This window comes from Heterodontus francisci, chromosome 37 (genome assembly GCF_036365525.1).
Source record: "Heterodontus francisci isolate sHetFra1 chromosome 37, sHetFra1.hap1, whole genome shotgun sequence".
NCBI lineage: Eukaryota > Metazoa > Chordata > Chondrichthyes > Heterodontiformes > Heterodontidae > Heterodontus > Heterodontus francisci.
In genome coordinates this window covers 20312737-20325339 of record NC_090407.1, presented here as the reverse complement: position 1 = coordinate 20325339, position 12603 = coordinate 20312737, and the positions used below count along the sequence as shown (strand labels likewise).

The 12603-nt window shown below is 46.4% G+C and overlaps 1 protein-coding gene and 1 pseudogene across 9 annotated transcripts in view; one reads left to right on the top strand and one right to left on the bottom strand.

Moving 5' to 3' along the window:
- zgc:154075 (uncharacterized protein LOC556929 homolog) overlaps positions 1-12603 on the top strand; it is a 232261-nt gene that overhangs the window by 186032 nt on the left and 33626 nt on the right. The gene's annotated exons all lie outside the window — the stretch shown is intronic.
- Positions 11514-11644, bottom strand: LOC137352281 (U2 spliceosomal RNA; annotated as a pseudogene).

Below are 12603 nucleotides of genomic sequence, written 5' to 3'. Positions count from 1 at the left end.
GCAGATGTTGGGTATGTGCAAGTTGAGACTCAATTAAGATGTCCTTGATGGTAGAATACTTTGCTGACACTGTCTAGCTCACAAATAAAGAATGTCTACTTACATATGGTATGAGAAGCTTGCCGGCACCTTCAGGTGGAAAAACCCCCAAAGAAAATGGCTTTAAATTAACTTTGATCCACTTTAATATTAAAAGTAGTTGAAAATCAGTTTTAGATTATAGTTGGTGTGAAACATTGACAGTAAACGGGTTATGTGCAGCAACTTAAAAAATATAAATACACACACACAGAAGAACATTCAATTAAATATGGTATAATAAAAGCAAAATACTGCAGATGCTGGAAATCTGAAATAAAAACAAGAAATGCTGGAACCACTCAGCAGGTCTGGCAGCATCTGTGAAAAGAGAAGCAGAGTTAACGTTTCGGGTCAGTGACCCTTCTTCGGAAATATGGTGCCTGCCTTATGTACCCTACACTGCTGTTGCCTGTTTTATGTACCCTACACAACTGTTGCCACTGCTGTTGCCTGCCTTATGTACCCTACACTGCTGTTGCCACCTTGAGCACTCACTGTTTGTAAACAGCAATTTCTGACTTGCAAAGTAGAAAGTCCTGGCAATGCTGTCTCCTGTCGTCTGATGCTAGTTCAAAGCTGGCTCTAATTTTAGTAATTTAAAACAGACTTGTAAACAGTCAGATTTGAATTCCCAGTCAGTTAGTGCCCTGAGGAAACCCACAGCACATGCAGCAAGCTGATAATACAATGCTGTTATGCACATGAACAGGGTTTGGGGGAGGGGAGGAGAAGAGGATGGGACAGAAGTGAGTAGCAATGCTGAGATACCACATTTTACACTTTGGATCTATTTAGCCTGAACTGAATGTGATCTCGCAATTTAAGCATGGTTAACAGTAAGACATAGGGAGACACTCTGTATCTTAGTGCAGTTGATTGGAATCATTTATCCAGTGTAGCCCAGCCATCTTTCAGTATTAAAGAGTACCTGTGCTCCCACACTATCCGGAATTTTACATTTACTGGTGTCTCTGAGCTCAGCCTTCCACTTGTGTTTAATAATGTTTTGAAAAGTCTGGACGGAAGCAGCCAGGAACAGACATTTTAGTAATAAAAACAAGAAATGCTGGAACCACTCAGCAGGTCTGGCAGCATCTGTGGAAAGAGAAGCAGAGTTAACGTTTCGGGTCAGTGACCCTTCATCGGATCTTTCCTGATACACTGAGCCCATGAAGTTCTACTCCAGTAACATAAACAGGGAAATGTTGAATTCATTCAGGTCTGTGGGATAGACTGTGACTGTTAGTAAGACATTCATACATTTGGGGCATCACAACTAAAGCAAAATCTGCCCTCATGTAAAACCGAGTTCACTGGATTATGACCAGAAAGAAGGGCTATAATTCATGCGCTAGCACTTCAATGCATATCCCAGAAACATCTTCAAATGCTTCCCATAAAATGAGTTACTTTGGAGATCCTGCAAACAGCAAGTTTGATAAATGACCAGTTACCCTCCTTTTGGTACTATTAGCTGAGGAAGGAATATCAATCAGGAGAACTCACTTGTCCTTTAAATAGTGCCATAAGATCTTCACCTTTACTGGCCAAGATGTAATACTAGGCCTTTTTTATATTGTTGACTAGGGAATCAAGAGAAGAGCATTCAAATGGATACCAGTGATCTACAAGTATAAATTTCCTCACTTTTGCTTACTGTTGGTTTGTTGGGAACCAACAAAGGAGAGCTCACAGTGATAGTTCAGGTTCTGGATGCTGTTGCGGCCATGGAGTACTTACTGCCTTTTTATTAGCAGATGACAGCATATGAACCACATGGTTTTGCCAAGGGCATATTATCAAGGTTAAATTGTGATTAAATTCACATTCTGCAGTTACCTTCAGGAGTGGGAGAGAATCCACAGACGATTACCTTCTTGGAAGTTTTCCTTGTGATTATTCAACTCCCTGAAGACATTAGATCATTTAGAGCCCATGATTTGGGGGATTTGTACAGGGTGTGTGGAATGCACGAGTTTAATGGCCAACAGAATATTTTTCTCAATCTATTTTTCCTTTATTCTAATATGTGTGGGATTGTGTTATGAAACTACTTAACAAGGGTGGTGCGGACACCGGTGGAGCATTTGCTAGAGCTTGTGACTCTCCAATTATTTCATTTTGTATAATACACAAATTGGGTATCATCTTTCTTATTTTTCTGCCACACCTGAGGGCTTTTCTGCTGCCTCTTGTGTTAATTGAAGCCAGACATTACCCACTTAGTTTAACAGTATCTGTACACAATGTGATGGAAGGGATATTTTTTCATAAGGACATGCAAGATGAAGAGAGTGTTTTACTGGTGAACAATACACTCCCTCTCAAATCCGTGTTTAAGCACGTGTTTATTCTAAGCAGGAGTGTAGCGCCTATTAATGATATCCAAGGGAACAATTTAACCATTAGAATCAGTAAAGTATTTAAATGTTCCAGAATAAAGGAAGCCAGGGAGGAAATAGTGGATGCGCTGAGGATCATCTTCAAATCCTCACTAGTTACAGGCGAGGTACCAGATGATTGGAGGTCTGCGAACGTTGTACCATTGTTTAAAAAGGGTGTGAGAGATAAGCCAGGTAATTATAGGCCAGTCAGTCTGACCTCGGTGGTGGGTAAATTGTTAGAATCTATTCTGAGGGACAGGATAAACTGTCATTTAGAAAGGCATGGATTAATCAGAGATAGTCAGCATGGGTTTGTTAGGGGAAGGTCATGTTTTACCAACTTGACTGAGTTTTTTGAGGAAGTGACAAGGAGGATTGGTGAGGGTAGTGCAGTGGATGTGGTTTACATGGATTTTAGTAAGGCATTTGACAAGGTCCCGCATGGCAGACTGGTCAGTAAAATGAAAGCCCATGGGATACAGGGGAAGGTGGCAGGTTGGATCCAGAAGTGGCTCAGTAACAGGAAACAAAGGGTAGTAGTCGTCGGATGTTTTTGTGAATGGAAAATGGTTTCCAATGGTGTTCCACAGGGCTCAGTGTTTGGTCCCTTGATGTTTGTGTTATATATTAATGATTTGGACTTAAATGTGAGTGGCATGATTGGGAAATTTGCTGATGACACAAAAATTGGCCGTGTAGTTAATAGTGAGGAGGAAAGCCGTGGACTCCAGAATGATATTGATGGTTTGGTTGAGTGGGCAGAAAAGTGGCAAATGGAATTCAATCCAGAGAAGTGTGAGGTATTGCATTTGGGGAGGGCAAATAAAGCGAGGGAATATACAATAAACGGGAGGATATTGAGAAGGGTAGAAGCAGTGAGAGACCTTGGACTGCATGTCCACAGGTCACTGAAGGTGGCAGGACAGGTGGATAGAGTGGTGAAGAAGGCATATGGATTGCTTTCCTTTATTGGCCAAGGTATAGAGTACAAAAGAAGGGATGTGATGCTGGAACTGCATAGAGCGTTGGTTAGGCCACAGCTGGAGTGTTGCGTGCAGTTCTGGTCACCAAATTACAGAAAGGACATAATTGCTCTGGAGAGAGTACAGAGGAGATTTACAAGAATGTTGCCAGGGCTTGAAGGTTGCAGCTATGAGGAAAAATTGGATAGTCTGTGGTTGTTTTCCCTGGAACTGAGGAGGCTGAGAGGTGACCTGATTGAGGTGTACAAAATTATGAGGGGCCTAGATAGAGTGGACAGGCCTGTTTCCCCTGGCGGGGATATCAGTTACCAGGGAGCACAGATTTAAGGTGATTGGTAGAAGAATTAGAGGGGACATGAGGGGAAACTTTTTCACCCAGAGGGTGTTGGGTGTCTGGATTTCGCTGCCAAGATTGGTGGTGGAGGCAGAGACCCTCAATTATTTTATAAGGTACCTGGACATGTACCAGAGGTGCTGTAACCTGCTGGGCTATGGACCAGGTGCTGGAAGGTGGGATTAGTTTGGGCAGATAGTTTATTCAGATGGGCTGAATGGCCTCCTTCTGTGCTGTACTTTTTCTATGGTTCTGATAAATGTATTTCTGCTTTGGTGCTCTTTAATGCTCAGGGTGCAATTTTTAGATCCCTCATGTCAAAAAGAGAGTCCGATTTGAACAGACTTCACAAGTACTGTTTCATTTCCTAAATCAATTCTTGTACTGTCATGTTTGAGCAAACAGCTTGACCCTGTCAATGAGCTCTGCCGGCCGCCAGGGGTGGGGCAACACAAGGATGATTAATGACAATTGGCTCAAAGAGATTCTTTGGTAACCTAATGGGGCTGAACCACTGTGATCTCCATGGCAACTGGAGGAGGGGAAAGGAGGAATGAGATTACATTTAGATTAAAACTCAGTCTATTGCTATGGCAACATCCAGGGAAGGAAAAAAAAGTGTTTCAACAAGCCTCTGGGCCTCAGTGCACTGATCAATCTGAAGGAAGGTGTCAAATTTCAAACCTGCAGTTTCAACATGCAAAGGCTAGGAAGGGAGATTCTAAGCTAGCACTAAAAAATGTTTTGTCTAATGTGTGTTTCATGACTGCTGCCCCTCTTACATCTGACCTGCGAAAATAGGTTTAAAAAATTAACATGGGGCTTTTGTCAACACTCTTGTTTAAGGCCGTGTGTGACTGAGCAGCACAGATCAGAAAGCCACATCAACAATAACAACTTATAATTATATAGCGCTTTTATCGTAATAAAAAGTCACAAGGCGCTTTGTTTTTATGAAACAAAATATGATGAAATAAGACAAGTTAAATTTCCTGTGTGCATTACTCTTACCTTGGGGAAGTTCTAACAACAGTGGACTTCAGTTCTCCCACCACCTAAAGAACTGGTAGATATGAGGGAGGTGGAGTTCCAGTGGCATGGCAAACTCAGATTTTCATGGTTTGAAAAGAAGTGCTGGAAGCACTCAGCAGGTCAAAGAGGGACAGGGTTAACACTTCAGGTTGATGTCTTTTTGTCAGAACCAAATTTTTGTGGGTCTTGACAATCTGTTGTGGACGCCTCCTGCCCTACTTTTGGTCACCTTCTAACTTTCTCATTATGGTAGTGTTTATTTCTCCTCTGTGGAGCACAATATAGACATGCTTCTGTTACCGTTGCTTCCTCGTGGTCTAATTCAATGTGTCCATGTTTTTGCATCTTAATGCTATTTCCCATTTTAATGAGTTCTTAGTGTAGTTAAATATGAATCGGAGCCTCAAGCTCTGTACCCTTGCCAATAACTTCATCCCATTTCCTGGCCACTGTCTCACACTGAAACCCCCTCCCCCCTTAATGCCTTTGTCACCTAAAGACTGAATTACTCCAGTGCTCTCCTAGTGGGCCTTCCATCTCCCACCCTTCATAACTGCAGCTCATACAAAATTCTGCTGCCCATATAAGAACATAAGAAATAGGAAAAGAAGTAGGCCCTTTGGTCTACAAAGCTACTCCATCATTCAATAAGACCATGGCTGATCTTCTACCTCAACTCCACTTTGCTGCGCTATCCCTATGTCCCTTGATTCCTTTAATACAAGAACACAAGAAATAAGAGCGGGAGTAGAACATATGGTCCATTGAGCCTGCTCTGCCATTTAATACGATCATGACTGATCTTGGGTTTCACCTCCACTTTCCTGCCCATTCCCCATATCCCTTGAGACCAAAAGTCTGTCTATCCCAGCTTTAAATGTATTCAGTGGTGGTGTATCCACAACCCTCTGGATAGAGAATTCCAAAGATTCACAACCCTTTCAGTGAAGTAATTTCTCCTCATCTCAGTCCTAAATGATTGGCCCCTTATCCTGAAACTGTGCCTGTGTGTTTTAAATTCCCTGACCAGCGAAAACAATCTCTTAGCATCTACCTTATCAAGCCCCTTCAGAATCTTGTATGTTTCAACGAGATTGCTTCTCATTCTTCTAAACCAGAGAATATAGGCCCAGTTTACTCAGCCTCTCATCATAGGACAACCCTCTCATCCCAGGGCCCAATCTAGTGAACCATCGCTGTACTGCCTCCAATGCAAGTATATCCTTCCTTAAATATATCTATCGACGTCAGTCTTACATAAATACAAACATACGAACTAGGAGCAGCAGTAGGTCACTCTGCCCCTCAAGCCTGCTCCGCTATTCAAGAAGATCATGGCTGATTTGATTGTAACCTCAACTCCACATTCCTGCCTACCCCCAATACCCTTTCACCCCCTTGATTATCAAGAACCTATCTACCTCTGGTTAAAAATATTCAAAGACTCTGCTTCTACTGCCTTTTGAGGAAGAGAGTTCCAAAGACTCATGACCCTCTGAGAAAGAATTTCTCCTCGTCTCTGTCTTAAATGGGCAACCCTTTTTTTTTATTTCCAAAATATACTTTATTCATAAAAATCTGTAAAAAAAAATACATGACAAAACAGTTCGAAACAGCACCAAGCCAAAAATTACAAACAGCGCAAAGGAGGTCAGTTTCCTTCAATGCAGGAGTGAGTTGCCTCAGAACCCTTTCTCATGCCATATACATTTTACAGCAAACGAAAATTTTCCCGATACAGTTCGAGGGGTTTTCCATGGATCCAGCCCCTCCGTTCAGCTTGGTGGGGGACCTTACACAGTGGTCTTTCCCCATTGAGTCTTTGCTGCGGCTGCCCCAAGCACGTAGTCCTGGACCTTGGAATGTGCCAGTCTGCAACATTCGGTCGTGGACAACTCTTTGCAGTGGAAGACCAGCAAGTTTCGGGCAGACCAAAGGGCGTCTTTCACCGAATTGATAGTCCTCCAGCAGCAGTTGATGTTTATCTCAGTGTGCGTCCCTGGGAACAGCCCGTAGAGCACAGTGTTACAGAGCTGCTTGGGATGAACCTCGACAAAAACCACTGCATCTCTTTTCACATCTGTTTTGCAAAGACACATTCCAGGAGGAGGTGGGCAACTGTCTCTTCCTCACCACAGCCACCTCGAGGGCATTGTGCGGAGGGGACAAGACTTCGGGCGTGCAGGAAGGATCTGACAGGGAGGGCTCTTCTCACCACCAGCCAAGATACATCTTGGTGCTTGTTTGAAAGTTCTGGTGATGAGGCATTCCGCCAAATGACTTTGGCGGTCTGCTCGGGGAACCATCCGACAGGATCCGCCATCTCCTTTTCCTGGAGGGCCTTGAGGACATTCCGTGCAGACCACTGCCTGATGGATCGGTGGTCAAAGGTGTTTTTCCGCAGAAACTGCTCCATGAAGGATAGGTGGTACGGCACAGTCGAACTGGGTGGAGCGTTCCGCGGCAATGTGACCAGGCCCATCCTTCGCAACACTGGGGACAGATAGAACCTCAGCACGTAGTGACACTTGGAGTTTGCGTACTGGAGGTCTATACACAGCTTGATGCAGCTGCACACGAAGGTAGTCATCAGGATGAGGGCGATGTTGTGTACATTTTCCCCGCCTTATCCAGAGGTTTGAACATCGTGTCCCCCCGGACCCGGTCCATTTTGGATCCCCAGATGAAGCGGAAAATGGCTTGGGTGACCGCCACAGTGCAGGAGTGGGGTATGGGCCAGACCTGCACCACGTACAGCAACAACGTGAGCGCCTCGCACCTGATGACCAGGTTCTTACCCACAATGGAAAGAGATCGCTGCTCCCACATGCTCAGCTTGTGTTGTACCTTGGCTACTCGCTCCTCCCAAGTTTTGGTGCAGGCCCCGGCTCTTCCGAACCATATCCCCAGCACCTTCAGGTAGTCTGACCTGACGGTGAAGGGGACAAAGGATCGGGCAGCCCAGTTCCCAAAGAACATGACCTTGCTCTTGCCATGGTTAACTTTGGCTCCCGAGGCCAGTTCGAACTGGTCGCAGATGCTCATCAGTCTGCGCACAGACAGCGGGTCCGAGCAGAAGACGACGACGTCATCCATGTACAGGGAGGTTTTAACCTGAGTGCCTCCACTGCCTGGGATTGTCACCCCTCTTATGCTTGCATCCTTCCTAATAGACTCAGCAAAGGGTTCAATACAGCAAACAAACAAGACAGAGGAGAGAGGACAGCCCTGTCTGACTCCAGATTGGATCGGGAAACTTTTTGATTCCCACCCATTGATTGAGACTGCGCTACTGATGTTTGTGTAGAGCAGTTTGATCCAATTGCAGATTCTCTCCCCAAACCCCATTTTGGAAAGCACGTCCATCATGTAGGTGTGTGATATCCTGTCAAAAGCCTTCTCCTGGTCCAGGCTGATGAGGCAGGTGTTCACCCTCCTGTCCCATACATTGGCGACCGCAGCCCTGAGTAGCACGAGACTATCAGAGATCTTCCTGCCGGGTACAGTACCGGTCTGATCAGGATGGATCACCAACTCCAGAGCAGACTTGACTCGACTGGCTATGACTTTGGACAGAATCTTGTAGTCAACATTAAGCAGTGAGATGGGCCTCCAATTTCTGATTTCTGCCCTCTCCCCCTTCCGCTTGTAGATGAGGGTGATGATGCCTTTCCTCATGGATTCTGCCATGCTGCCAGCCAGGAGCATACTCTCGTATACTTCCAGCAGGTCCGAGCCGACCCAGTCCCACTGGGCCGAATACAACTCAACTGGTAAGCCATCGCTTCCGGGAGTTTTACTCGTCTCGGAGGACTCTACGGCCTTTGTCAGCTCGTCCAGAGTTAGCGGCTTGTCCAGTCTCTCCCTCATGCTGTCATCGAAGACCTCTGTGATAGATGACAGGAAGGACTGGGAGGCTCTGCTGTCTGTGGGCTTCGTGTCATACAGCCCAGCATAAAAGGATTTGCTGATCCTTAGTATGTCGGACTGCGAAGACGTTACTGAGCCATCTTCTTCCTTCAGGCTGCTGATAACAGAGCTCTCTGTGTGTACCTTTTGGAAGAAGTAACGCGAGCACGTCTCGTCCTGCTCAATGGAGCGGAGTCTGGACCAGAAGATGATCTTGGAGGCCTCCGTGGACAAGAGTGAGGCCTGCTGGCTCTTTACCTCTTGGAGATCCTCCTTGACCTCAACCCTCATCAACTGCAGCCGGAGCAGATTTTGCATTCTTTTCTGGAGTCGGGACATTTCCCTCTGTCTCTCTCTCGCCCTCTGAACACCTTTGAGGATAAAGAACCTCTTTATGTTCTCCTTGATCACTTCCCACCAGTGAACTGGAGACTCAAAGAGGGGTTTCACGGTTCTCCAACCTTTGTAATCCCTTTTGAGTTCCTCAACATTCTCTGGGGTTAGCAGTGTAGCATTGAGCTTCCATATCCCCCTGCCAACCTGCTGGTCGTCCTGTAAGTGACAGTCAGCCAGTAGGAGGCAATGGTCGGAGAAGAACACCGACTTGGCGTCGGTGGATCTGACCGCGACAGCACGGGACACAAACAGGAAGTCAATCCTGGAATGGGCAGACCCGTCCAATCTTGACCAGGTGTATCTACGCTGCGCTCCGTTTGCAGGTTTGCTGAAGACGCCGTGCAGTTTGGCATCTTTAACTGTTTCTATTAGGAATCTGGACGTCGCATCCAGTTTGCTGTCGTCTCTGCCAGATCGTCCAGCTGCATCGATGATGCAGTTGAAGTCACCGCCTAGGATGACCGGCCTGGACGTCGCCAGCAACAGTGGGAGCTGCTGGAAGACGGTCAGCCACTCGCTGCGTTGAACCGGGGCGTACACGTTGATCAACCGGAGCGGAGCATTGTTGTACATTACATCGGCTACGAGGAGGCAACCGCCCGCCACCTCCTTAACTTCGGAGATGGTGAAGTTACCTCCCCGCAGCAGAATGCCCAGGCCGGAGGAACGGCAATCATTTCCCTCTGACCAGATCGATGGCCCGTGGGACCACCATCGCAACCATTGCCTGTAGGTGCTGAGGTGTGGTATTCCACACTCCTGCAGAAACAGTAGGTCGGCTTTGACCTTGGCGAGGTAATCCAAGGTTGAAATACATCACGTAATGGATTTAACGCTACGCACATTAATTGAAGCAATCCTTAAACCCATTTTTTTAAAGTTAGTTGTTGCTTCCCATACCATTTGTCCTTGCTAGTCCCAGTCCTTCGGGATGTTCCTGCATACCTATAGTGTACGCAAGCTGTTTTACGTTCGTTGGGCTCATAAACCCCTCCTGGTTTTTCGTGCAGGGTTTGTTCCACTGGGGTGACATTGGAGGGGGTCTTGTAGGCAGCAAGGATTGGGCTGTCCTCTGCTATTGCCTTCTGTTCCTACTCGAAAACATCACTTCTCCCGGCTTCCTGGTGCTGAGGTGCGCCAGACGTGTCTTTGCTCTCGGTGTCCCGGAGCTGGGATGTGCTGGCCATGTCGCTAGGTGTGGCGCTTTGGGGTTGGGGCACCCCGGGCCCATCACAGACTCCAGTGCCCGGGGGCTGGGGGGCTTTATCTTCCAGCTCCTTTGAGTTCTGTCGCCTCTTTTGAAGGTGCCGTCGTTTCCCGCACTTCCTCGTCCAGTGAAGAGGAGCTGCTGTAGTCTGTCTCAGACGGTAGCCTCCTCTTGCCACTGGTTTGGGTGGTGGCCTGTTCCACTTTTGGAGGTCTTTTCTTTGTGCTTTTCTTTTGTACCACTTGCCACTGACCTGTTTATCCATCTGCTGCCTCCTCCTCCATGGATTCTGTCTGTGGAGGAGGGGTTTCCGGGCGCAGGGTCGCTGGTTTCTGCTGCCTCCCCTTCCTTCTCCATCTCAGGTAAACTTTTCTTGCTGCGGAGAAGGTTACTTGTCTCCTTTCCAGCACCGGACGCCTTCGTCGTACCTTCTCCCAGCCTTTCCTTGGACCTTGCCGCCTGAGCATAACTGAGGCAACGTTTGGGGCAGGTTTTGTAGAGGTGGCCTGCCACACCGCACAAGTTGCAACACTTACTCTGCTTACAGTCCTTGGTCTGATGGCCTTCCTTCTTGCAGTTCTTGCAGACAACCGTGCTGCAGTTAGCTGCCACGTGACCAAATTTGCCACAGGTGTGACAAACTCTGGGCTGCCCAGTGTAGACCAAGAAGCCTCGACTTCCCCCAATAGCGAAGCTGGAGGGAGGGTGGATGATGGCTCCATTGGCATCGACCTTCAGGGTCACCTTGACCTGCCGCTTGCTGGTCCAAATCCCAAAAGGGTCCTTGACATCAGTGCTGCTGCCGGCCACCTCGACGTACCTGGGGCGAAGGGTGAGTACATGCACCACAGGAAGATGGGTGTTGTAGAGGTGAATTGTCACCAACCGGTCACGATGTGACGGAAGCATGAAGAGTGGCTCCACTGTGAGAATCGACAGCGCGCCAGGTTGCCTTTCTCCTTGAACGCCTTCAGGAACTTCATGCATCCCGCCACATTCTTGAACATCACGTTGAAATATCCACTGCTGGGAAAATCCTGCAGGCAGAAGATGTCCGTAGCTTGGAATCCACAGCAATCGATGAGAATTTTCTTGATGAAGAAGGTGCGATCAACTGGTGCATCTCCTTCCTTGTCCTTCACGACCACCCGAACGGTGTTACGCACTCCCTGGCCTGAAGCTCGAAGATTGGTTATAGCCATTTTACTCAAAGCCTACCCAGAATCAAAAGCCACTGATCATGGTTTCTCCTCTACCAAGTAAGTACTGATAAGAACAGGTGCTACACTTGATCTTAGCCAAAAGGCCGAGAAGCAACCCCTTATTTTTAAACAGTGACCTCTAGTTCTAGATTCTCCCACAAGAGGAAACATTTTTTCCACATCCACCCTGTCAAGACTCCTCAGAATCTTATATGTTTCAATCAAGTCGCCTCTTACTCTTCTAAACTCCAGCGGCTACAAGCCTAGCCTGTCCAACCTTTTCTCATAAGACAACCCGCCCATTCCAGGTATTAGTCTAGTAAATCTTCTCTGAACTGCTTCCAACACATTTACATCCTTCCTTAAATAAGGAGATCACACATCGAATTTGAAATTCTCATTTGGATGTTTCAGTGCTTCCCTTTCACTTCCTCCAGCCCTATATCCCTCACCGAGCTGTCCGTTCCCCTGATTATTGGCTCTTGTACATCACACCCTCCCTTTGCCCAACTATTGGCAGTGATGCCTTTAGCCACCTCAATCCCATTCTCTGGAATCCCCTCCCTAAGACTCTCAATCTATTACATTTCTAATCTTTGTCAGTTCTGATGAAGGGTCACTGACCTGAAACGTTAACTCTGCTTCTCTCTCCACAGTTTGCTTTTCTATAGTGCATTTAATGTAAAAAAAATAGCTAAGGCACTTCACAGAGGTTCAATGAGGTGCTGAGCCACCTCCCTCTCCTTATTTAAGGCTATCGTTAAAACTCCAGCTCTTGGTCACCCCACCTAATAACTCCTTCTTTAGTTTGGTGTCTATTTTCCTTGCGCTACTATGGGACATTTTCTACTTTAAAGACACTATATCAATACAAGTTGTTCGTGTTGAATGCTAAGGGTTAAAATTTAAAAATCAATTTTTTTGTGGATGATTCATTTTGTATCTCAGTGAGCCATCAGGAATTCATCATGAGGTCTCTAAAGGAAGAAAACAGTTTAAAAAGTGATACTTTAGTTGATTTTATTGTCAATTAACTGCAACAGACAGGTAGTGCTGTAAGCAGAAAGGTTATTAC